The 26,359-nt window shown below is 47.0% G+C and overlaps 1 long non-coding RNA gene across 1 annotated transcript in view; it reads right to left on the reverse strand.

Annotated features, from left to right (window-relative positions):
• The window catches only part of LOC119014730, a 59,648-nt gene extending 33,519 nt beyond the window's left edge, over positions 1 to 26,129 (reverse strand). The window contains exons 1-3 of the long non-coding RNA XR_005073056.1: positions 26,061 to 26,129; positions 22,332 to 22,379; positions 21,430 to 22,211 (exon numbers count right to left, since the gene is read on the reverse strand). This is a non-coding gene — a long non-coding RNA (uncharacterized LOC119014730). The remainder of the gene's footprint in view (positions 1 to 21,429; positions 22,212 to 22,331; positions 22,380 to 26,060) is intronic.
• Positions 26,130 to 26,359: the final 230 nt, after the last annotated feature.

Raw genomic sequence — 26,359 nt, forward strand, 5'->3', positions numbered from 1 at the left:
TACGTGATTGCTGTGAGAAAAATGCAGAGCTGTCTCCAATCAGGGAACTTGGGGAAAGATCCAGCCTCGGGATATGTGTGTGTGTGTGTGTGTGTGTGTGTGTACATGCAGAGGGCTCAGGCATGATCAAACAAAGCACATCCAGGTACAGTGTGCCATCTGTACTCCCCCCCCCACCCCCAAAAAATGTACCCCCCCCCACCCGCTCCATCACCACACAGAGTCTTCGCGGTATATGGAGTGTCAGAATGAAAGAGGCCTTGTCTAAGAGGCTAATCCTTGGGCGATTAGTCAACGCGTCTCGATTAAAAGCTGGCAATGCTGCCACACCCCCCTTCCTCAACCCCCGCCCATTGGAAATGGCAGCCCACAGGTGTCCATACAATGTGTCTCATTACAAAAAAATTGGGTGGCGGGAGGTGGGTCGGGGGTGACTTTCACATGAGGCAGCAGAAGTGCCTTCACAAAAGGCCTGACAGCAGCTCCAGGAGAGCAAAGTGTGTTGTTTTTTTGTTTTTTTTACCATGCTGGTGTTAAATGAGCTTTTCCTCGTCTCGAGAAAGTAAGGACCAGAAAAGTCAGTAATCGAGCGAAAGACTGAGTGAAAGAAAGAAGTGGGACATGTATTTTTGACAGATTATCCCTTCATCAGTCGCTGTTTTCTGTAAACAGCCGTTTTGAAGTGGAAGGATTGAGAGCAGAGACAGGTATTTCACCTAATCAGCCTCATACAGCCTCGCTTTCCATCAGCGTAAATACCTCATCTTAAGGGCATCACCGTGCCAGGACATGCCTGTAATGACTAAAATATTCTGACTTTGATGAAGCTGTACACAATGAGGTTTACATAAACTTTATATCCCGGTGCTCAGAGGGAGCTTCCGTGCACAAATGGGCACCAACTGTTTGTGTTGAAATAGATGACTGACACGAAGTCTATGGAGCATTTTTATGCTGTGAACTTTATGATTGTTAATCACCACATTTCAACTGTGTGCAGGTGATGTGCTAGTTTTTCCCATTAACTTGAGGAGAGCAGATTCACGGTCGGCTGACCTTTTGTCCTCACCCGTATTCAGATTACTTTTGTTGTGGTGGTAACAAACAAACGTGTGGTCAACAACATGAAAAGGTCCCAGTTTGGTTAGGTTTAGGAAAAGTACCCTTAGGTTCAGGGATTCAAACACCGGTCTCCTGGGTCAAAGTTCTATCTTTATTCAACCCAAGTCCAACCTCAAGTCCAACCTCAGCCCTGCATGGGCTTTCTGGCTATATACCACATCGCCTGACATATATAAATGCCTGCTATTTGGACACATCTGCTCTCTGCAGAACTCAACTGGGACAACTGGCATAATTGGACTTTGGTGTATTCACTGCACACAATTACAATGTGTAAAATAATGTAAATTGTACACAGACTGAAGAGCTTAATTCCGCCGTTGTCATTGTGAGTTTAAGCCATCTTTCTTAATCTGCTTCTAGTTAACCAGTGGCAGCCTGAGTATCAGGAAATGACCTTCGGCCCTGGGGACAGACTACTGTACTTCCCCAATCACATCCATCGTGTGCCTAACCTTGAATGAAAGCTCCGAGAGGGAGGGCCGTGTCTTTGGAGACCGGACACAGAGAGGAATCACTTACCACTTTCCCCAAGAGACCCCAGTGGAGTTATACAGAGGAGGGATTCAAATAACAATGGCAGGAGGGAGGGGCTGAATGCTTCCTGAGATCACATGTTGTTCAGACGACCACAGCACTTGCCAACCAGCCAGCCGGGCCGGCTGTGCGCGGAGGTCCACAGGGTGAGAACACACATGGTTCGAGTTTGGCTCTGTGTAGGACCGGGAGGAAAGAAGGGGCCTGGTAACAGGAACCCTCCAATTCTCACTTCCTGCTTCTGCTGGAAACGTGATCCGAGTGCCCGTCGTGCCCATCAACACAGAGCGCAGTGTTGTCCGGCAGCCGAGGGGATAGCATGTTTCGTGCACGGGGACGCCCCATCACGCCGAATCAACCTGTCAGCGCCCTGAAACTCTGAAGGCTGGTATTTCCCTAATGAGCTGGGAGGAACAAAGACAATCCCATTCAATCACGTTGCCAATGCTCCTGCGCCATGGCGGCAGGATAGCTGACAGCGCGGAAGCAGGGGGTGATAACTAAACTGCATCCGCCTCGAGATGAAGATGCAAGATGTGAGGAGTGTTTCTTCCTCTTAAGGGGAACCTGGTTCTCAATGACATACAGTAGGCAGATATTTACAGCTCATGAGTGTAGCAACAGAGGCTATACATGGGTGAAGCATGGGGAGAGGCCATAATTACAGGCTTGTGCAAGCACCTTAATTGCCTTTACTACCTGAAAGTCAAATCGGTGTCACTTAACCTGCTCCAGGAGGAAACAACTCCAGCTGACCTCCCCCCGTCCCTCCCTGACGGGCGGAAGATGACTCAACACCGAATACCACAGGTTACATTTGGTCAAGTAAACACACCACGCTCATAAAAACCACTCGAGAAGGGCGCACATGTACGCACCATTCACCAGCCGTTTTAGCCAATAACTAAAGTAGACGGAGATGAAACAGACTGCAGGAAATTAAGCAGCGCGACAAAAGACGCACGGGACAAAGCGCGTGCCTCAGTGTGTCCATGTGTGCCGCGTGCGTTTGCCAAGGCCCGAGCTCCATTGTTTATGCTCTGCTGTGTTTGGGTCAGCAGGGTTCTTGACTGAATTCTTGCCCCAGCATGCAGAAAGTTTTAACAGTGTTGTTGCAGGAGGGGGAATGATTACATTATAAAAATACACCACACCATATGTCCTAGCGAGAGCCCGAAAACCACACGATGACACACAGTAGAATCCAGCAGGCCTTCTCCAGGCCCTGCTGCTGAGCTGACGCAGCCTCGCGGCGGCTTTTTCGGAACAGCCCGCTCACCTGAAGTTATTTCCAAGGAGGGAGAGCAAGACGGGGCGACTTGCGAGACAGCAAATGCTTATTCAGCAAAAAAAAAAAGAAAAAAAAGAAATTGGACCAAAAGACACCACAAGGAGAGTTTGTGCTTAGCTAAACGTCTGGTTCTCAATCATACTCTGCTGAGATTAAAGTCCGACCAAACACATTAGCGGCTGATTTCTAATGACGTCCACACTTCTCCTTCCTTCTCTTGAAGACGTGCCAGTCGGCGCAATTAGCCGGTGTTTCTGTGTGTTCGGTTACAGAGCGAGACACTGTTAGAAAGGTGCCGACGGGGGGAAGAGTGAATGCAAATGTGGCTGTGGCACCAAAGGTCATTAGTGCTACTTCCCATGCGCACAAACATGACGCGAGCGAGAGACCGCTACGCGGCCTTTGCATACAAAGTTTCTCCCTTTTTCTTTTTTTTTTTTTTTTGCGTGAACCTTCCCACACAAGCTCGACCTGGTCGGGAGCCAGCCGGTTACCTCGATCAGAACCTCGCCCTCTTTCTTCCCGTCTCCATTTCACTCTCTCTGTGCTCTCCTTGTGTCTCACAACAAGATGGAGCATGCTCACTGTAAGCCTCTTGGGGGGTGAAAGGGATAGGGAGATTAAATTTATTTTGAATTCCTTCCCCTTAATGTGGCAATTACCCCCTCCCCCCTCCGTTCCCTCTCCCTCACCTCTCCTCTCTTCTCCGAGCGGCACAGCATGGAGTCTGTTCCAAAAGCACATCTCGTTCATGTTTTGTACACAGAAAGCGTTTTCTTTCACCCCGAGTCGAAACTCAAACTTCACAGCAGAAATGGCGTGCCTCTCATTCAATTTAAGGCGTAGTATGAACTGAGTACGATGTCTTGGTTTGAGAAGGATAAGAAAGGATCCCTTAAAAAAATGCAGAAATGGCTTTAAAGGTGCAATGTGTAAGAATTTTAGTTTATATTCAAAAGAAGGCAGACGTCGCTATGACTGCTATCTCCCAAAAACCAGGCAACTTGCACCAAAACAATCTACATGGATAAACAGCACTACAGGTAAGGAGAAGAATGTGTTTTTCAGATTTAAGGGTGAACTGTCCCTTTAAACTTTTCACAATGAGAAAAAAAGTGGATGGCTAAAAGCTCTAAAACCATAATTCTATGCTTCTTAATCACACCGTTTTGCAGCGTCATAAGCCTGGTCATTTGTGTCTAATCTCCCTAAGCAGATCAGAAACTGTGTGTGTGTGTGCGTGACGCCCGTGTGTGTTTTCCGTGCGAGATGCTGCCGGCGCCTTTCTTTTTTTTTTTTTTCTCCTGCATCCAATACAAAGGTCAGGAATGCTAAGGTCAGCAACGCTACAGTTACAAAAGTGTCTGATTGTGACGTCCGAAAATCCCTGATCCGAACCACTTGTGTAACACAAAACCGGCCCGGGGATGTGAGCTTTTTCCCGACTCAACTTTTGTGCCACTTTTCAGCGCTCCGACACGGCCTCTCCTTTGGTTAATGAATCCCACCGAAAAAAGGCTCCGTTTCCCTCTTTTCTTTGGCTGGAGGGGCTAGTTGCAACCCCCCTTTTCACTGCACTTTCACACATTCAATGCATCCAAAATGGTCTCGTTTTCTATCAACTAAGCTTCTTAATTGACGGTTCTATACAGTGGGGGGATTAGCTGATAAGAGGGGGTGAAGAAAGAGAGGGAAAGCAAAACAAAAAGAGGAAGTGAACGGTCAGTCTGGGGTGGGGGGGGGGGTAAGGGTGGATGGCAGGACACCAAAGGATTACCACTGTCATGGGTTTCTGTGATAAAAATATGTCTTCAGATGTATGGGGAGAGAAGGAGGAAGGACTTTGTGGGGCATCCAAGAAAAACGTGTGCTATCAGGCACCCTCTCTCCGGGAGAGAACAGAGGAAGGCCCCTGCAGTGAGAATTCAGTATTTCCTCCAGCAGTAGCCGCAGTTAATACACTCCCAAGGACCTGGAACTATTTCCATACGCCTGTCTTCGAAGTTCCCCCTCTCGACGCTTGGCTCGCATATCTCCCGCTCCCTTTTTTTCTTTACGTTACTTCACACGGCTGCCCAGGGCCCCGTTCCGCGTGCTAAATATTTCGCCGCGCTGTAACGCTCTAATCGGTTCTTTCCATTGTTTGCCGACTTGCCAGCGCGCTCGGTGATTTGACGAAAGTCGGGCCGTAAAAAGAAGGTTTTCGTGCTGCTGTGAGATCTCCGAAACTCTTTAGAGCGGAGCTGCAGAATGACTAAGTGCAACAGGGACTGATATAGTGTGTAACCTGTGAGCGGCGAGCACACACACACATTCGCACAGCCTCGGAGTGCCAGCTGTGCCACTGACGTAGGTGGAGTCCGAGTATCAAGCCAACACAGGCCTTTATAATGGCGCTGGATTTATAGGTGTGGCGCCTTGTGTTCTATATCTAATTACAGATTTTTTACAGTGATAGCATGTTAAGCGAAATGTAATACAAGAGCTTTAGAGCCATTGCTTTTGACCTAGACATAGCAGCCCTACCTTTTAATTTGACAATATAGGGTTTCAGCGAAAAAGACGGGCTGATATGCTTCCTCCTCAGGGGCGCACAGGTGATGTCGCTGGCACGGGAGGGATTTTTTATTATTTTTTTTTTGTCTTTCAGTCCTTTTTCCTTCAACCTGCCCACTCACTTTCAGGGCACATTTTATTTTTATCTCGGACTGGACAAACAAAAGGCGCCATTAAGTTGCATGCCTTCCCTTCTAACAATATTTAATTAGGTTAAATCAGGTGAAAAATGGCCAACTCCGACTCCAGGGAAATTCCAGCTGGGGAACGACTGGAGCTGCGGGGCAGTGGGAGGGGTTTTGGTGCAGTGGAGATGAAAGCCGAGCTTCACGTCTCTTTTGATGGATTGGTACAGACACAGGGGAAACTTTACACGCTGTTTATTTGACCATGCTTTCCGCATGCACGTATCATATTAAAAACCACAAGTGTCGGGAGAGGAGTCAGAAGAAAGGGCTCTTTCCTTCGCTCAACAATACCCGAGCTGTTCGGCCTGATTAATGCGGCACAAAGGTCTCAGCGAGGGAAGAGAAGAAACACACCACACTCATGCGTCACTCACTGACAGTCCGCGCTGCCGCAGATGATCTGCAGCAACACATCGAAGCTGCCGCATACACAAACACATGCGGCATGTGGACTTTCGCACACACACTGAGAGTAACTAAACTAGTGCATCTGTCAGTTGCGCCCGCGATCCTCAATGTGACACCTGGCGTTCAGTAAACAATTATAAAGCAATCAACCGAGCAAAATCCTGGTGGTGTTGAAATCGTGATAAAAAGGCCACAGCGGTTGGACAAGAAGCGCTGCACATCTTCTGAAACACAGGCGTGTTAGAACAATTATCAGATTTGTGCGAGCTCCAAAGGGGCACGTGTATAAATCTTGTGACATGCATGTGTTTTACATCTGCTGTGAAATTCCCAAAGACAAAAACCCGTTTTTATATCTGACAGCGGTATTAAACATCATAACACGTCAAACTGTGCCTGAGCTAAGTTCTGAGGAGTGCTGGTCTCCACGCACCCTCACATTTGCCGAGCAGATGTCTTGATTAGAGCATAGAGAGAAGAATGTGTCACCCCTCCCGACGGGACGAGGGGTGTGAAAATGCACAGGGACAGCTATGGACATGAAAACAGTAAAGTGGTCGACGCTGAAACCGTTTAGCTTTCTAAAAGCAACATAGTATTCTGATGATTCAACACACAGGACAGCAGACTGTTGACATATAAAGCCCAGGGCGACATGGCATTAAAGGAGACCTATTTGTTTGTGCATGTAAAAGATCTTGAAAGTTAAAAAGTCCACACCAACAGAAGCTCCTCTCTCCCGCAGAAAACACTGGCTCCTGAAACACCTCGTCAGTAGTCCCGCCTTTAATTCCGTGACCCTGTGACATCACCATACCTCGTCATGTCATGCATTTGCGTAATTTATGCCTAGAGGCTAGTTTAGCCCATGAGAATTGGTTTTAGCACAGCTGCTCTTTCGCTGCTCACAGTGCTGGGTCAGGCATGTGTGAGCCGACCAATCAGAGCAGACTGCTTAGCCAGGAGGGAGGCCTTAAAGAGACAGTTTTGTAAAACAGAGTGTTTCAGACAGAGGGGGAATATAGAGCTTCAGAATGGACAAAATGAGCATTTTTAGCATTGAAGCATGTATTCTAGTAGTAACCCAAAGCAAAATGTCGGAGGTTTTTTTGACCAATAATCATCAGTAATTGGGATATATTGTGGATGAAGACAAGTAATTGGAAAATTCCGAAAACTGTGTCACTTTACTCTCATGCCACCTTTAAAACCAGGAAAAGGCAAAACTTATGCTATGTGACAACGTCCCATTATCCAAAATCTACAACAAATGCGTTTTTAAAAAAATGGAAACCTGGATTAAGTCTTAAATAATTAGTAAGAAAAGTCAGAAGACCACCCTGGTTTGCTGTAAAAACCAAAAGCTGAGTGAAAACCCGCAGGTCTGGTGTCCAATCACATCTCACAGATCAGACTGTTTATGAGACAACCTGTAAAGACCAGAGGCAAAGACTCGGCCACATGTTTTACTGCTCTGTTTGAATAATCAGGTACAAGTAAAACAAACAGCAACAGAGGGGATGTTTAGCAAGGAGCTCAGGGTCCAACTCCGTGGTTATAAGTGTTCATTAGTTTTAATAGCCCGGCTCCCGGACCAAATGAAACGAAGACTAGGGGACCGCGTCCAGCTAATGTAAATAAACCCCGAAATCTCCTCCACTGTCCATCTTGAAAAATGTTCTCTCGCTTTCTTTACAAACTGAGTCAGAGAAAAGCAGGAACAGGAAGATTTGGCCAAATGGTACGGTGCTTATGACTGAAAAGACATTTAGCCCCATCAGAGAAAACTTGAACCTGGATCCTGTTTCCCTTCCTTTTTCTTTTTGTTTTTTTTTTTTGCTATGCCAAGCCTGCAAACCAAAAATGTGCAGGACACGAGTCAAGGATTGTTTAATCTTGAATAAAAGTTAAAAAAATATATATCTCCAGTGACCCGGCCGTCATGTTTTAAGCCGATGTTAGTCCAACGAGCAGATGCTGGTGTTCGGTGGCACATCTTGATTCCACCTGAGCCCAGAGAGAGGCGCTGCGAGACGGGCCCAGTGGTCCAGATGGGCCCCCCACCCCCAACCCCAACCGACACAGGCCTGAACGTAAACATGGCTCGGGTCTGGTTGTGAAGAGGGAGACCCCGTTTATTTATGGACATGTCTGGGTCTGGGACACAATTATAGAAAGACAGATAGAGGAGGTGAGGGACAAAAGGGAAAAATGGCAGGAAAGCGGAGCGTCCAAACACACACGTGGACGACTTCAAGCGTGAGATCTGGCCCGCCGAGACAGTAGTAGCTGGATATCAAGTGCGCCTGAGCCGACACACTTTCTTATCTATGGACTCGGTCCAATGTACAAACCGTAAAAGTAGAACAACTTGCTCGTTTGAGGAACTAATCGATCCCCTCCGTGACGTCAAAACGCGCTACGAATGAGTAACCGGAGCTATTGGCTGTGGGGCGGCAAAAGTAGAGAGAAGGTGCGAGGCCGGGGGGGGGGAATTTAAAGAATTTTCCCGTGTGCTTACCGGTACAGACCAAGCCCACCGCAGGTTTATGAAAGTGCGGCTTTTCATCTTCACTTCGCTCCCTTCAACTGTATCTGTTTAATCTAGACTTTTTACAATAGGGTTTTACAGCTTGATAGCCGGGCCACAGAGATCCAGACATCGTAAGGTGTTTTTATGGTGCGTGCAGCTCCTTTATGACCGGGCCAAACGTCACTGCATTACTGTACAGTCTGGGGGGGGGTTGTTCTACAGATGAGGTGGGTCATTTTGGGACCAAGCTAGCCGTGGTCAGGATGAAGAAGCACTGAGGAGAGTAGATCACTGACACACTTGCAGCCCCAGCTTAGACGACAGTGCGGCAATCTGGCAGCTCATCTCACAAAACAACTTATCCATCATGAAAAACAAGTTACACAATGAATCAACCGTTATGGGAGGCTCCGCAGGATGCCTGTGAGGGAAGACAAATCATCCGTCATTTACTAATCACATATGCAGTACAAGGAAGAGGATTAGGGCCAATGAATCATTGTTGGGGGGCTCGGACGTTATCTTCAGAAATCTGACTTCAGATCTGACTTTAAATTTGAGATTGAAGTCATAACAAATAGCTCAAAGTCACAATTCTGACTTTTTTCACAGAATTTTGATTTGAATCTCATGATTAAACTCAGAACCAAAATCTCAAAATTAAGGTCACAGTCACAGTTTTAACTCACAGTTATGAGGTTAAATCAGACTTTTGAGTTTGGAGTTGTGACTTTTCTTTTCTTGCAGATTTTATCTCAGTATTAAAATCAGGGCAAAAAAAGACAGAAATCTGAGATTAAAGTCTCAGAAAAAGGTCAGAATGCATTTTGTTTTTCTAATCCTCTTACACATACGTGCATATATCTGCTATAGCAGCTACATTTAACTTGTGTTTGGTGACATGACTCTGGTGTCTCCTCGTCCTCGTGCCCCGGTGTGAACGTTCACCACTCGTCCTGCTCCGGCATTGTTACGACATTGCGCAGGGCAGTAAAAGTCAGGCTAGGTGATTAGCACGGTGGCCTGAGTCAGCGGGCACACACACACACACACACACACAGAAGCATAAACATTACACAATCGCGGCAAACATACGAGCAGCTTCAGCTAATTAAGACCACGCTGCCTTTTAATGCCTGTTTATATCTGACTCTTAAATGAACGTTGCCCCCGGAGCTCCTTCCAAAACAGCTCGGTCGAAGGAGCAGGGCAGGGGGAGGAATGGAGGTGATAGTGAAGGAGGGATGAAAATTACAGGAGGAGGAGGAGGAGGGGGAGGGGCTGGCAGTGCCACAAGGCAGAAAGTTCATTCTCGAGTTGAACAAAAATTGCTGGTAGACGGGGCCATTTAGTCAGAGGACGGTGTGTGCATTATTTTAGCAGAACCTGTTTCATTAGATGATCTGGGAAGGCAAAACCTCTGAGGCACAAAGATTATCAAACGTGCTGGCCTGTTTCAGTTTCTTTGATCTTCATGATTCGGTGAATGATTGAACGCGGGCGAGGGGAGAGGGAACTGTAATACCTCTCAATCAGTACCATGTGGGGCTTTATTGGTGCGCTGCTGCCTTGGCGGGCATGAAGGACACGGAGACCCAGGGGGCACAGGGACTGGCTATCGCTCGCTCACATCGTTAAAGTCGATAAGCTGGCAGCTGGCGGGAGGGAAACTTGCCATCAGTAACCACCAGGTCCCCGACCACTTCGCTCACATTTTCCAAAAAAAAAAAAAAAAAAGAAGCTGTTTTTCTCAATCTGCTCTGCCGTGTGTTCGACCCGGACTCGGCACCCTCCAGAACAACAGGGTCTGCCGCGTGGCGCCGCGGCTCTGGAAAAGTCCGGCCTCACTCACCTGGGCGACCTCTGACCTGCACCCCTCACGGCCACCAGGCTCTCCGAGAGGCCTCCGAGTAACAGTAAAAACACGTGAGACCTGCCTTTACAGGTCACCCGGCGCACGTAACCCACAACTAATACACGATTTCTAGAAAATGTCACAGCTGTAATTATATTTGCTTGCGGATCACCCTTTTAATAAGCGCAGATTTTTGGGTTTCAGGTTGCAGCTTGTACGGCGAATCGGGGGATTTACTGAGAAGGTGGCGCAGGCATGTGTGTGTGTGTGTGTGTGTGTGTGTGTGTGTGTGTGTGAGGGAAAGACAGATGTCTGGTGGAGGCTCGGTTGGCAGAGTTTACAGTGGAGGAGCTAACAGAGGAACACACACAAACATACGTACCCACCTCGCACAAACGCACTGAAACCTGAGCTTACGACAGCCGCTGCTGATGCCCGCCTCATGTGTGTTCACGCACATGTGTGTATATGTTGGACCCCCGGCTATAAGACGCTGCTCTCTACACAGCTGCCCCGACACACGTGCACCCCATTTGGGCTGCAGCACCCAACGTAGGGCGACGTAGTTAGTCATTTTCATTGCGCTAGGGTTCCCCCGCCCCCTGATTTTTCTAATTGGGGTGCTGCCGACGTTGGTGGAGGTTACCCGTGCGTTGGAAGGGTGTCGAGCAGAGAGCGGTCGTGGTTGCTGCGTACGGCTTGAAGGCCCTTTAAAGGAGCTGCTGCCACTAACAACACCCCATTAACGTCAACCGCAGGGAGCGCAGAAGCGTAAGAGAAAGTTATGGTGAAAGGCTCGCCGTGCGATGCTTTATTGCACTGCTGCAGAATGTGGTTCACACAGCAGCCGGCATGCGCCATCTGAGCTCAAAAAGGTGCAGAAACCCCCCCCCCCCCAAAAAAAATAAAAAAAGTGCAGCTAATGAACAATCCTAAAGAATGGCTCCAGGGAAAGACTCCAGAGAGTTCGGAGTCAATCATTAACTCGAAGCTCCACCTTGACTTGCTCATTCTACCCGCTCACAGTGTCTGCCATAAACAATAGCTCGGGCAAAAAAAAAAAACAAAAAAAACGTGGATCTCTTCCCTAAAGGTGAGAGAGCGCCCACAGTACCCGCCCGCCCGCCTTGGACGCGTCTGGTCAGGTCCCCCTCAGCTCGGCTAACCCGCGGTAGCTGTTATCAAAAGCTGCTGAAGGATTTAGAGCGTCGAATGATTACGGAGAGATGAGTTACTTTTGGAGAACCGGAGAAGGGATGGGGAGAAAGATAAGCAACTGGGAGCAGCGGTGTCGCAACCAAACCATCGACTCCTGTGGCGGGTTTAGCGCTGGCACTCAAGAGGGAACGAGATTTGACGCAGGCGCTAGTGTCAACAAGCTCTCCGCAGAGAGGCTGAGAGTAAACTGTGGGCTCGCACTTTCACTGAAAAATAAACAGAAATCCAATGAAGACAAAAAAAAGAGAAAGAACAGAGGCAAATAGTGGCCGGGCGGCTCAGATAAGGCCACGGTTTGGAATTTGATGTTGGTTTTCCTCAGAAAGAAAGTAGATAAGAGAGATCCGGAGGAACCGCGGGCAGCAGAAATATTACAAAGGTTATGCAGACGTTTGTGTGTGTGTGCGTGTGTGTGTGTGTGTGTGTGTGTGTGTGTGTGCACAGCTCTCTTCAAGGTGGTTAAAGTCCCCTCAGTGACAAACCTAAAAGCAGAAATCTGAACAACTTGACATACACTGCAGGAGGTGTGGCTCTGTGTTTAAAGTACATGCGCTGCCCTGATCCACTTATTCACCCAACGTATACCTGCACGCATGAAACGCTGCACGAGGTCTGCACGGACCGTGCCGCATGTGCACGCGGTTACACAACACCGAAGATTAACGATCCGTCCGTGAATACAACTTTCTTCCCATGACACCGTTTTCCCACAATCTCCACCTGACAGGAACCTGACAGACGACATATTCTCAGATCTGATTTGCCGAGAGCGAGAAGTTGGTCAGCGCTCAACAATGAAGCGCGGCACAAGCGAGAGGGAAGCGGAAGGAAGGGCCCGTCCAAGGTGTGCAGCGAGAAAACATAACGCTCAATGATCAGAAGGAAGTTCACTCAGAAGGGGTGAGTCGGGTTCCGGCAGTGGTTGTGAGGAGTTAAACGGATCCGAACGCACAGAAAAACGTCCTTTTAGCCTAAGTTTTATAAGTTCTAACACATGCACGGAGCAATAAACAACCGCAATTATGAGCCCGGACGCCATGTGCCAACATCCACACATAAAAGCCACCTGTGGGAACTAGACTGTAGGTGGATTTATCCTCGTGCGATTACTGCCAATCAAAAGCCGCCCCACCTGTTCCTGAAACATGTCACCTCGTATCATCCCTCTCATTCATACTGCGCTCTGCAATGTCTGAAATTTCACAGATGAGTGGAGCGGAGCCAAAAAGAAAAATAAAAAATAAAAAATAAGTGTTGAATTAGATCTGCATTCACACTGTCGCCCAGCTCAGTTTCTTCGCCTTTTTCTTCACGACAGCACGTTTAAAAAAAAAAAAAAAAAAAAAAAAAAAACGGCATCGCCGACTTCTGAAAAACTCGGTTCAGCAGCATCTCAAGCAGCTGTGTGAAGGGGTCTGAGAGCGACAGATGTACAGAGTGAACAGTTGGCTTTATTGAAGTTCACTGTGAGTTTATCAGCGTCGGCGCGCACAGAGGCACACGGCCACTTTGATCTTCAAAGGGAGATGAGCACGAATGAGGGGCAATAAGAAGATAATAATGCCAATCGGCATCCATTACTTCATAGATCACAGGGTTACTGCAACATGCTAAGTAGCCTTTACTCTCAGGAGGGAAGGGAAGGGAGGGGGGGACGGCACATTCAGCGGTCCCACAGTGCCATCTAGTGATTACATGTGAGACTGAGGAGACCCACAGGCCTGAGCTGGGCAGTGGTGGGGGACATGTTCACACCCGTTTACTTGAGCAGAAGTGTTAAAACCACACTGAAAATATAAAGTATAAAAAAAAAAGTCAAAGAAACGCTCCCTGCTTGAACGTGTATGTTGCATTTTACTAGTGCAGATGTTCTTCATATGCCCTTGGGTAGTTTAATCGACAGCGAAGATACATGAATAAAATCACCCTCTTTGTTGTGGTAAAACTTTTCACGAGCCCGTTTCAGTTGCGTTTTCTAGCGAATCTGGGAGGGAATTTTTATCTAACCGAAAGAGAAACACACGATCCCCCAATTCACTGGAAACATCCAGTGCAAACACATCTGGAAGGGCGCGACAAACTGTCATCTGAAAAGTGTCGGTACCAAAACCTGTCGGGCAAATATAGGGGAGTGAATAGTGCGATACTGCCTCCGAGATGTGGTTGAGTAGATGTATAAATTGCCATCAACTGGAAATATTTAGTGAGTAAATGTACTGCTGAGTGCACTGTAACCTTTGCATAATGATGAACAAAACAAATTTAAAAGTCTGTGAAAACACCCTTTAGCAAAGATTTAGGATGATAAATAGTAACGGGTTAAAGACGAATGCTTGTCAAATATTACTGGAAAAAAAAAAGCAAGAAACTGTTCTAGATGCAGGAGAGGACGTCGTCTTATGCAAGAGCGACACCTTGTGGTTAATACAGTCAACTGTAGCGCAGTGGTGGGTTTTACACAGCCAGTAGAGAGAATGGAGCTACTACAGCTGAGCCTTGAGCAGGCAGCTCAGACAGTTTGACCTGAAGAGATGTCCGACACAAAGCAGATCTGCAGATGTGTGTCCACTGTGATGTGAGATGTGGGAGACGCTCATTTCATCCCACTTATGAAAAGACATCCATCCGTAGTTCAGTGCACGTTATAGTAAAGAGGTGCACAGTGGAGTCTCCCAGTGTGTCTCGAGACAAACTCTGACCTCTAGTGGTGTTTGAGGAAAGTGACACATTTGCTGCTTCGAAGCAGTTCCAAGGAGCCTTAAAAAAGAAAAAGTAGGGGTCATTAGGTCACTGAATGTTGCTCTGGTGCCGGACTGGTGTGTCGGTTGTATTGAAGTCTACGGGAGAATCATGGAGAAACACACTGAAACCCAACATATCCACAGTGTATGACCTCTGATGAAGAAATACCTTCCAGAAAACTCTTCAGAGTGTAAGTTAACAGCTGATATTTTTTTCCCCAAATGACTGACACAGTCTGGTCAGATATCCCTGATGGGACTGAAGGAGCCTTTCCCAAATGGAATCGAGGAAAGATTTCAGTACAGCCGTCACCGCAGTCCGGCACCAAAACAAGACCAGGTGATGTAATCACCTTCCCTTCCCTGCTCCAGCGCACCTGGCTGAAATGTACGGGTCATTATCAGGCTTCAGCAGAGCTCGCTGACGAGCCGATAGTTTGGATCAGCCTGTTGGGAGCATGGGAACATTCCACTATTAGGTTCGATGCTCTTCAGTAAGTTTCCTGAATACCTACAACTGTCAGCTGGTATAAATCAGGGCTGGGAACATAGCTGTTTATTGCGGAATCTAATAAGTTAGACACATAACTTGTTTTTGATCTGTGACCATTCATTTACTTATTCTAGTTTGTATTGTCATCTAAATGCTGTTTCTTTGTACTACTTTTGCTTGTTTTCAGTTTTGTTTTTACTGTTTTCATGAAATGTTGATGTTTTGATTGCCTTGGGTCTGAAAGCTGCTACAGAAATAAACTAGTTGTGCCTTTCAGAATAAAACATGCACCTCAGGTCAAGGTTCAATCAAAGGAATTAGGACTTGAGAACATGAGAGAAAAGTTACTGTTTAGTGACCATAAATTGTAATTATGGTCAATTTGTTTTCAAATTAGCACTTTCCAACACAAACTGTTTCTGTGTGGGACTGAATGAACATCTCAATAAAATTAATAATGATTAATTACATTCTGTCACCTTAGTTGTCATTGCTCTGGTTTTGATAGTTTTGATCAAATGTCATTGGGACAGAATTATTTATATTAAGTTTAAAAGAGGAATTTTGATTATATTCTGAGTGACTTTGGTGAAGCTGTTGCTAAAATCAATGCAGAGCTTTTATTTTCAACATTTCTATGGCTGATGACAGTTGAGCAAAACTGACACTGTTACACTTTTGTTTCCTAAAGCACAAGCAGCTTTCTGGGGAATTACTTTGTTTATTTTTTTCAAAATGTTGAATGATATTCTTCCCTGTAACGCACTTCTAAAAGGAAGATTTAATATTGGTTATAAAAACATTTGTACATTTAGTATTCCTGATACTGAAATGTGGGGGTCTGAATTTCAAATAGGACATTCAATTACCAAATCCTGAATATGATAATATCATGTTTGGAGTCATAATAGTGGATAAAAAAAAAGGGAAATGGTGTTACAATAAATAAATATATAAAGAAAATACCCTGAACAATTCATCCACAGATTTCAAATGTATTAATGCCAAGACAAAAAAGTATATACAAATGATGTAAAAACTTGAAAAACTTTTTTTCTGATAATTTTTGATAGACCTTGTGATAAGACTGTTAATATGCAATGATTGTACTGAATACTGTAACTGCCAGTCACTGATTATAAATAAAGGTATGGGGGGGGGGGACATATTCGATGAATAATGAATGAATTAGCGCCACAGATCTTCAGTGGCCGACTGAAGAAAATGCAGCCCACGAAGCCATTTTCATGTTACAACCTACTTTGTCCACAAGGGGGCAGCAGAGTATAATAAATACACCGACTACTGCCTGCACTGCCACACAGCCACCTTTCCTCAAAGCCATTTTTAAAAAACAAACCTTAGACGGAATATAACCAATTCTTTTTTTAAATCATAGAACACTTCATGCAGCTTTTCATGATGGCACATGGATGGATGGATGGATGGATGGATGAGTGATGCCCGGTGATGACAGCCTGTCGCCTGGACAGCCTCCAGCTGATTCAGCTGTCATTACAGCACTTTGGTGCTGTACGCTTATCAGTGCCTCTGGTCATGGGGAGGGGGGGGGCACTGACAGCCACCTCTTCCACTCCGGCAGCATGTGTCTGTCAGAGAGAAGGAGGCTCAGGGCTAACCCTGCCAGCCAGCGATCACGCTGATGGCACCTTCTAAATGATGATAATCGACGGCGTGGCTCGACCTCGTTTACTCTCATTTTAACACTGCTAAAAATACAAAACGCTCAGCCAGTGTGTGTGTTTGTGACGACCGTGTGTGTGTGTGTATGTGTGTGTGTGTGTGTGTGTAGGACACTGGTCTCCTACACAAGCACTGGATTTCACAGACACACTCTCTCACACACACACACACACACACACACACACACACACACACACACATGGTCGTCTGAGGAGCCTGGTGGTCTTGCTGTGTCCCCGGGGAGGTCACGCAGGAAATTTCACGCTCCTCTTCACACTGAAAATGTCTCCTTTATCCTCCCCACTGAGAAGGAAAGAGGAAAAGGGGGCTGGGGGGGGGACGAGGAGTGAAAAGAGTGGCTCGATGAAGAGGGAGGAAAAAAAAAGAAGAGAAACCGCTGAATGAGGATGGCTCACTCTTGTAGGTGCGACTGGCTAAGTAAAAAAAAAAAAAAAAAAAAAGGCAGAATGTGGTCACAGGTTCGCTGGAATGTGACATTTGCGAGAACACAAAGGGAAGGAATTTTCCCTCCAAAAAAAAAAAAAACCTGAGAGCTCACGGGAGGAAAGAGAGAGGTCACTTTAATTGAGAAGAAAAAAACAGGAGGAGGAATGTGCGGCATTCGAAGCGTCGAGATCGGTTTTGATATACTACGTTTTTTATCGCTTACGAGGGCAGGGTTGAGAAGGCACCTGAACGCACCCTTCTCATTCTTGCCTGCTTGCGTTCGGCCTGTTTTTTTTTTTTTGCAGATCCTGGTGGTGAGGTGGCTGGTGGCTGGTGGTGTGGTGGGCGGTGCACGCAGCCTTCCCCCCGTGGCTGAATGGAGTGCTGTCTGTCTTGTGTCCGGGGCCCCGACAGAGGTGCCCCTTGTGCTGCACTGTGTGTCTTCGCTGTTTGCTTTTTTGCTCGCCTGTCCTCCGCCCATCTCTCTCCCCTCTCACCTTTTGAGCGCCTCTCCATCTCCATCTCTACCTCTGCAACTCCTTCCTCTGCAGGGGCTCAGACGGGAGGGAGGTTGAGGACAGGAGGGGACGGGAGTTAAATAAGTGTGCCAGATGCAGGGGGAGGTTTTTTAATCGGAGCGCACGAGACCCAGAGGCATCGCTTTCGAAAGAATCCCCCCCTCCCCAATCCCGTCCCTTCGCCACTTCCTCTACTCTCAGTCTCTCTCAGCCTCCCACTTCCTGATAACTCCCAAAGTGGGGCACCACACACACATACACACTCACAAACACACCCTCCAAGTTGTGGTTTTTCCCCTGTAGGAAATCAGCAATCTGCTGCCATTACCCCACCAGCACTTACTTACTCCTCCTCTCTCCTACCTCCTTTTTTTCCCCCCTTTTAAACAAAGCATCTCTCCCCTCATGAGCATCATTAGACAGAGAGGAGACAATCAGTGGTAGGTCAGTGGAAAAGAAAAGCGGTGACCAGGCGGTGGGCGACAGGCCAGAGGGTGGTGGGGGGGGGGGGCAACACAAAATAGCTAATTAGTCTGACGCGGTGGTCTGGTGTCATGGCATCCGAGGAGATGATGCCTCGCCGGGGACGAACCGGACGAACTGAAGTGTCTCCTCGGAGCCGACGTTCAGGACGTCGCGCCTGTTGTCTGTGAAAAATGTCAAATTCTGGGCAGACTGATGAGACGGCTGCCCACAACATGACACACTTCTCACATATGTTCGTTAATCTAATTCAAGCTCAGAATATTAATATTGATGAGGTGACAACACAGCCAATAACCGGATAAACAAGCTGTTGTCAGAGGTAAAATAAGGTCCCCAGAACACTGTTGGAGGCTAGAGAGGTGGCAGGGTCCGCCACATATAACAGAAGTAAAACAGTCTGAAACTGTGTCGGGTCAGTTTGTTTACTCAGTTTCCTTTTGGCAGAAAAGCTTTCTGTTTCTCTTCCGATTTAACATTTCTTCTGCAAAAAAAGAGAAACAAAAAGCATCCACAGCGCACCTTTAGAAGCCGAGAGAAAATCACAAACGGAGGGAAAATCACCGACTGAGAAAAGAAAAAAGAAAAAACACACTCTACACAGTGCTCCCGGCTTTTCAAAAACCTCTCTCCTTCTCCCTCTCCCTCACTCTCACACACACACACGCATAAACACATAGGCACAAACACATACACCTCGAAACAAAGGTGCCATTTTACTCAGGAAGGGTCAGCAGTTCTCTCCATCAGACAGGGGCTTGTTCTTGGTCAGAGGCTGCTGCCCAATCTCAGGCCACCCTCCCCTGGCTCCACCGGCCCCCTCTGGCCCCCCTCTGGCCCCCACCACCCCGGAGACAAGCTCCCCATTGTTCCAGCACTACTAATAAATGACAGTTCTCCTGTTCAGACAAACTTTTGAGCTCATTCTAAACACACACACACACACACACACACACACACACTGTATAAATGGTGCTCTATATGAAAGGACACAACGGCTTCGCTCTCAGGCCTGATATTTCTCATGGAGCTCGCTGAAAGGTTATCTGACAGGATGGAGGGATGTTTTTTTGTTCTCCCGGCGAGGTAACGCCGAGGGTGCGATTTAAAATGCGATTAACTTCCCTGTCGCTTTTCCCGAAAACGGTCGTGACACCGAGTTCACCCGGAGGTCACTGCCGCTCAGTCAGCGTCGTCACCTGTGCACGATGTCACACGCACACAAACATGCGATACCGAGCCCTGATCAAGGCCAGGGACCCCCGAGGTGGGACTTGAGTCTGGACATGATATATCACCACTCAACCTAAGCTCATAAACACACCATTAACACACTCGACCACAGCAACTCGATCTGTTTACCTTCCCCGCCGTGCTGGGGGACTATCGCCTGAGCGCTGGTGGTGGTGGTGGGTGGGTGCACACACGATGCACACGTTCAGCTCTGAGCTGTTACATTTCCCAGAGGTTCATCTCTACGCCGTATGAGGTCACTTTCAAGAACTTTGGACTTGCAGACGAGCAGTTTGGACCTCTACAGCATCACTGCTGTGTTTCGAGAGCGCATGTCCATTTCGTCCGAGCTGTGTGTGTGACCTCTAACTGTCCAGGTGAGACTTCGAAAAAAAGGTTATGGAAACCAGTGTGAGGAGCTCAGAAGTTGTTTACCCGACGATAACAGAGTGGTTGTTAAGCGACTCTGACCCTGGTGTGCCAATGTGGCTCTCCACTGCGGTTCACCGCAGGAGTATCACATGACAGCTCATCCAACAACACTCTGCCGTTCGAGGAAACGACACTCCTGCTTTTGCTATTCTCAGGAAATAAACAAAAAGCATCCAAATACAAGTAGATGTATTTATGACGCCGACTTGACGGCGAGGTGTGTGTGTGTGTGTGTGTGTGTGTGTGTGTGTGTGTGTGTGTGTGTGTGTGTGCAGCTTGCTGGACAGATGCAGGGGCGGGCAGAGGGGTCACGGCGGCGACATGGTCCCGCTCCGCCGTTCGAAAATGACAAAAGGAGGAGGAGGAAGAAGAGGCAGAAGTTGTGAGAAGAGGAGTAGGAGTAAAAAAAAAAAAAAAAAAAAAAGGCCCAGTGTTTAGTCAAGGCCTGCTCGCTGACACAAAGTCTGTCTTTGTCTGCCTCCCAGGGTGCCAGATAAAGGAATTCTTGTGTGTCGGGGGCTCTGACCGAGTTTATTTGACACTTCAGCTCCTTTTGTGAAGCAAGTGTCCCACCGTCAATGCTGGCCATGAGAGTCACTTGGCATTAGACAGAGGGTCCCTCTTCAGTGGAGAAAGGGGGTCTTGTTTGCAGAAGATTTCTAATGGAGGGGGTGTGTGTGTGTGTGTGTGTGTGTGTGTGTGTGTGTGTGCTGGTGGTTGCTGAGTTAGAAGGGGGCGTGGGGTGGGTGGGGGGCCGAATCGGTCGTTGGTCTGTGCCTCTGCGCTGTGTGCAGACATATAGTGGGGTCTCTGTGCCCCCCTCCCCTTCGCAGCAACAATAGGTGGAATTCTCCAGGAAGAGGAAGGTGGAGGCCTCACCGGGGTGCACCCACTGCACAGTTATGTCACACATGGATCCCTGACCTCAAACGGCTCATACGGGAGTCCACCTGTAGTCTCCAACTCAAACACAGCATCTGAACATGAGCAGGTTTTGCTCCATATGTCAGGTGACAGGTGCCTCACATTAGCACCAACCCCCCACCCACCCCCTTCCAGATATGACCTCACCTGAATGGAGCCCCCCCCCTTGTAGGGAGAAGTGGGGTGGTCCACAGGTTAGGTCACTGTGCCTGGCACATTTTTTTTTTTTTACAGCTATGACAGGACACACTGGGCAGTGCAGGTGTGAATGATGGGTCGCAAAGGGTGAGGGGCTGTCAGGCGGTGTATTTATAAAAATAAAATAAAATAAAACAACAACAACAAAAAACGACCTTATTTAGGGGGGAGAGAAGCGCGCATAATGAACCCAAGAGAGGTGAACAGGTGAGGCTGAGTATGTGGCGCAGGTAAGTGGGTGCCAAACACGCCCCCCTCCACACACACACACACACACACACACACACACACCACGCATAATGATAATGGCTGTCCCGTGGAATCCCGAGGGAGAGGAGTGGAAGGTGGGTGTGAAGATGTGTCCGAGTGTGGGGGGAACAGAACCTTTAGTCCGAACAGCCACTGTAGGTAGAACCGCTTTTTCTTATCAAATGTATTCCCCTGCTTTCTGAATTAAGTCAACTCCTGATAGGGAAAACAAACATAAAAGGAAAAGACACTCATGTTCAGCTCGTAAGACTTCAGTGTAGAAGTCTGCTCTCACGTACCTGCCGGGTGAAGAGACGCGTGCTGTCATTATCGCCCAGGAACATCTGCCGAGCATCGCTCTCAGAATATAATCCAGGATATTCCCTTTTCTTTGTGCCAAAATCCACCAGGCGATTTTTTCCCCCCATAAAAATCAAACAAAAATCCGTACCATTGCACACCGGCTGTCTGTGACACCGGCTCACACGCGTTAAGGATCCCAAGAGACTCGTCTGTCCGCCAAACGGCGTGTCCGGCAGAGTAATGGACACCACTCATCCCGTGTGAGGGACAGTGTTTCCTTATATCCAACGGGACGGGTCGCAGCTGGACTGCTGAATCCATCAGCCGCTGCCATCGTCACACTTTTATCAGCAATAATAAATAATAAATAATCATGATATCTCCACGTGTGTCAGTGCCGCCACGGCAGCAATTTAATCCGCTTCACGCGTCCAAAGAATCCGTGCGTAAAAAAAAACAAAAAAAACAAAACAAAACAAAAACGATTGGCGTTCAGGCCAACACGAGCAGATCGATCAGCGTGGTTACGTCCAACAAGGGGTAAAAACAAGGTGGTTCCTCCTCACGGTCCGGTCCGGTCCGCTCCCGTCCCGCTGCAGTGATGGGCTCCCTGCAGGAGCTCCGCTGAGGGCTCTCCGCCGCTCGTACGATGCACTCCCGTGAAGAGCCGGAGCCGCACTGAGCCATAGTTGGAGCAGAGCGGCGGAGCACATGCAGCCCTCGGCACGACGTAGGCGCGCGAGGCATGACGGTACATGGAGTTCATTGTAGGAGGCGGCTAAAGATTTGAAGACAAGAGATTGGTATCAGATTTGAAACTTTAAAAAAAAAGAAGAAGAAGGGGGAAATGCATGGAATTATAGTTCAAAATAAGTATAATACTTCTGAATATAATTACCTTAGAAGGCCAAACAGGTTTGAACTGTATTCTTGCATTGATTCAACCCTGTGACAAATAGCAATATATCATCGTGATTATTATTTTCAAGGGGCACTGTGTTGTTTTGGATAGTAACACAAACTCTGAAATGTATTGTTTTCCCCATGACTGAAAATCAAGCAGCTGTCAGGGGAAAATAAGGTCCTAGAAAGGTGGCGGGGTCCGCCAAATATAAGTCAAACAGTATTAAAGTGTGTTGTCCTCTAAGCTCAGTTTGTTTATTTAGTTTGTTGCAGCATAAAGATCTTTCCCTTCTGATTAAAATGTCTTCCCCAGAACTACACAGTGCACCTTTAAACTTGTCTCTTCATTACAGCCCCCCCACACCTTTACACACCTGACTGGGAAGTACAAAAAACACTTTGCATATTCACAGCAGTGTTCATTAAAATGCAAAGTAAAAACAAACACACAAAGGTAACACTATTATTATTAGTAGTAGTAGCAGCATGAAGCTGTAACAGTCAGGTAACCTGTTATGTCATGACAACAAGCTGTTGGAGCCTTGTTGCAATCAATCATCGCGTGTCAGTCAGATGCCAGGTTGCGTGTGAGCCCTGTGTGAGCGGTGCGAGTGAGTAATAATGATCATCTGTCGCTGCGCAGAGATACAGGGATGTCGGTGCCTTGAATCACCTTCCCATGAATGAATCTCTTGTCTTTCTCACCTCACTTTCATGTCCTAACCACCTCCAGGCTTGCTTGTATTTCTGGGATCATAGCTTCCCCTCAACGTCAAAAAAACAAGGACTGGATTTTCCCGGAGGAACGTGGAGCGGAGAAGTCTATTTTAAGACATAATGAATTCTTCCTAAATACAAATACTGAAACTAAGCGCATTGATTGTGTAGCTGTGAGTATGTCGGTTATGTACATGTCACGTCACTGTGATGTAGTTTGGCTGCAAATTAATGAAGACCCGGCATGTGTTGGTGAACCTCAAGTAAGACAATTGGTGACACTTTATAATTAGCATCATAAATAAATGATACATTTAAAGTGAATTCAGCTTTAGTCAGTAGTTATTTCACTGCTAATAAGCGATTAAACGCTTTATAAACCATTTGTTGAGAAAAACTGTTTGTTTCAAAGCTAGAACTGATGTTTAGAAGACTCTACAGTTGTTTAATAAATAGATTATAAAGCATGTCATTGTCTGTTAACAAACAGTTAGCTATTAATTAAAGTTTAATGAACTATAGATTTACCATTTCTTAATCATGCCTATTAAAACGATTTTAATTCCGCTTACTGAAAAATGTGTTTTCATGATCCTTATCATAAAATCTGTGAATGATGCTTATCATGAGGTGTTTGTGATGATGCTGTGTACATTTTATGGTCCTATTAATCCATATCTATGTGGTTAAAGAAGCTGAAGTGGCTTCCTCCTCCCTGACAATCACAACACTGCTGCCCTGCACTCAAAGCAGGTGAGGCTCCACTCCGCCTTTTCCTTGACTACCCGCTTTGGCCGCGCTCCAGCGCAATCCTGGAGTACCTGAATTGCACGCGATTCTGTCAATTGCAGGTACTTGATGGCTTTCTTGTGTGCCGGGGTTGAAAAGTTGCTGGAGGTTTTTTCGGGCACACAGCATTGCGTGACTAGAGCCAGGGATGAAAACACAAAGACATTGTTTTCAGTGATCAAACCCCCTTTATAGTAACTCAACAGCATTCCTGTCTCGCATTCCTAAGCCACCGCTGCTGTGTGAAGGGTTTTTTTTTTCTTTCTTTTTTTTCCCTTTGGAGGAAAAAAAAGAAGAAGAAAGCAAGAAAAGAAAAGGTTTTTAAATTTGTACCTGGTTCACTGTGCTGACAACGCGTCTCGCGCAAAAGTCGACCCCGCCTCTCAGCTCTTTCATTAATAATTAATACATGTAATTAATAATTAATAATTCCTCCTGCTTTCACGTCTCAGCCTCACAACAGAGACAAATCAAAACGAAAATGCACCGTATCTCAGTGTGTGTACATGCACGATGCATGCACGCCTGCAGGCCCATCCTGTGGGTGTGTGTGCACAAGCGCCTGCAAGTGTGTGTGTGCATCCTCCTCCTTCTCCTCCGTGTCTTTACTCCCGCCAGTGTGTGTTCGTAGGTATGCGCTAATGTGCATACAAATGTTTTCCAGATTGGTGTGACAAGGATAATCATATCCAGAGAGCGCACAAGCCATCCTGAACACGGCTTCCAGAGATCCGGGATGCAGATCCGGGGAGAAACAAAGCTGACAGACTGACTTCAAGATTCAAATATTGTGAGATGACAGTAGTGCACATATCAAAGGAGCGCGGCTGTAAAATGTGTGACGCAGGAAAAAAAAAAATCTCCCCTCCAAAGGGCCCATTCAGGCGGCGCGCTGATCAACCAGGTGGCGGTGAAACAAATCTAATATTTACTGGAAGCGATGACCTCTGCGACTTCTGCTTCCAACATACAAAAACATAGAGGGGAGGACAATGGAGTCAGTCATATCTCCAGTGTGTGCTCTGAGAGTGATTAAGACTAGAGGACATTCATTACTGGCCCGGCTCAGACAGAGAGGGGCTTCAGAGCACGGCTCTTGTGTTGGGACTGTTTGGATGTCCTATCCCCTTGTATCTCTTTGACTACCTCCAACACAAGGCTCCATTCAACCAGACTGGGAACAAATGTTTCCTTATGTGCCTCTGAGTGCCCGAGCTCCAGCGACGGGATAGAGAGCGAGAGCCTATGAGACCGCAACAAGACAGGGAAGGTTGCAATAATGCGGGCCGCACCGTGGCTATTCAGCCACCCAGCCCTTCTTATATAGTATGATGTGAGCTTGTGGTTAATAGGTGGGGGCGACGGGGGCTCTGACGTCATGGAAACCGAGGGGTAGATGAGAAATGACAAGTATTTCCCAATAACAGCGTGCCCTTTCCCTGGCCTCCTTATTTTCCCACTTTTCACAGGTGTTATAATTTCTACATCCGCCCGGAGAGTTAATTCAGCAAATATCAGCCAGGAAACCTGAGGTTGGATTCCATGTTTTGGCGGCTCGCGTACAAGCCAATACGCCGACTTCCGTCAAGTTTCTGGCCTCTCCGTGGGAACGGGGGGTGGAGAAGAGAAGCTAGACGGGGGTCACGGCGAGGTTTCGGAGTGATGTGGGTGATCATTAGTCATGTGAAAGAAAAAAAATGGCTTGCCCCTGCACTATATAATAAGACATAATGTGGCGTGTACCTCTTTTCTATGAAATCACCCGGGATAAAGAGCTAATCCTCTTGTGCTATGAGACTGATAGGGCTGGACTCCTTCCAGCACCTCAGGGAGGCTCTTTTAAAGGAGCACCATGTAACCAATGACTCCCCCCCAACCCCTCTTCCCTCCCACTATGTTATTCTTTACATACGATTGGAGCTAACCGTAAAGATTTTTTTTGGGTAAAAAATCCACCCCTCACTCCCTCACTCCCTTCGGGCCTTTTCCCTCTCGCCTCGCATTAAGACGTCAAGCTCCAACGGGGGGGTTCCAATGTTTACTCAAACATGTTTTCCCACTTAGGGAGAAATTAAATGAACTTTTGGCCCGGTCCGGGCTGTACAATACCACTGACATGTGCATGACTCATTCCTCCTTCCTCCCTCGTACTCGGGGTAAAAATGGGGGGAAGGAGGGGGGGGTTCTTTGGACAAACACACCCTTCCCAGAGACTTACCGTAGGTGTGACCATGAGAATTTTTTAACCTGCAGGTGCCTCGGGTTTATTGGTCGTGTGTCAAAGAGCGCGCACTTCCTCTTTAGGGGCAAGCATACAGTCACATTGCTGAAAAACATAATGTAAGACATTAAAAACAGGTAACACTTTATAATAATCATCAGTAATACATTGTAAATACATAAATATAAACTTTAATGGCTATTTGAAACGATGAAATGCTTCAGAAACTTTTAATCAAGCATCGTAAAGAGTTATAAACATCAGTCGTTGCTTATTAATGTTCACACAAATAATGT

This window comes from Acanthopagrus latus, chromosome 23, assembly GCF_904848185.1.
Source record: "Acanthopagrus latus isolate v.2019 chromosome 23, fAcaLat1.1, whole genome shotgun sequence".
Lineage (NCBI taxonomy): Eukaryota > Metazoa > Chordata > Actinopteri > Spariformes > Sparidae > Acanthopagrus > Acanthopagrus latus.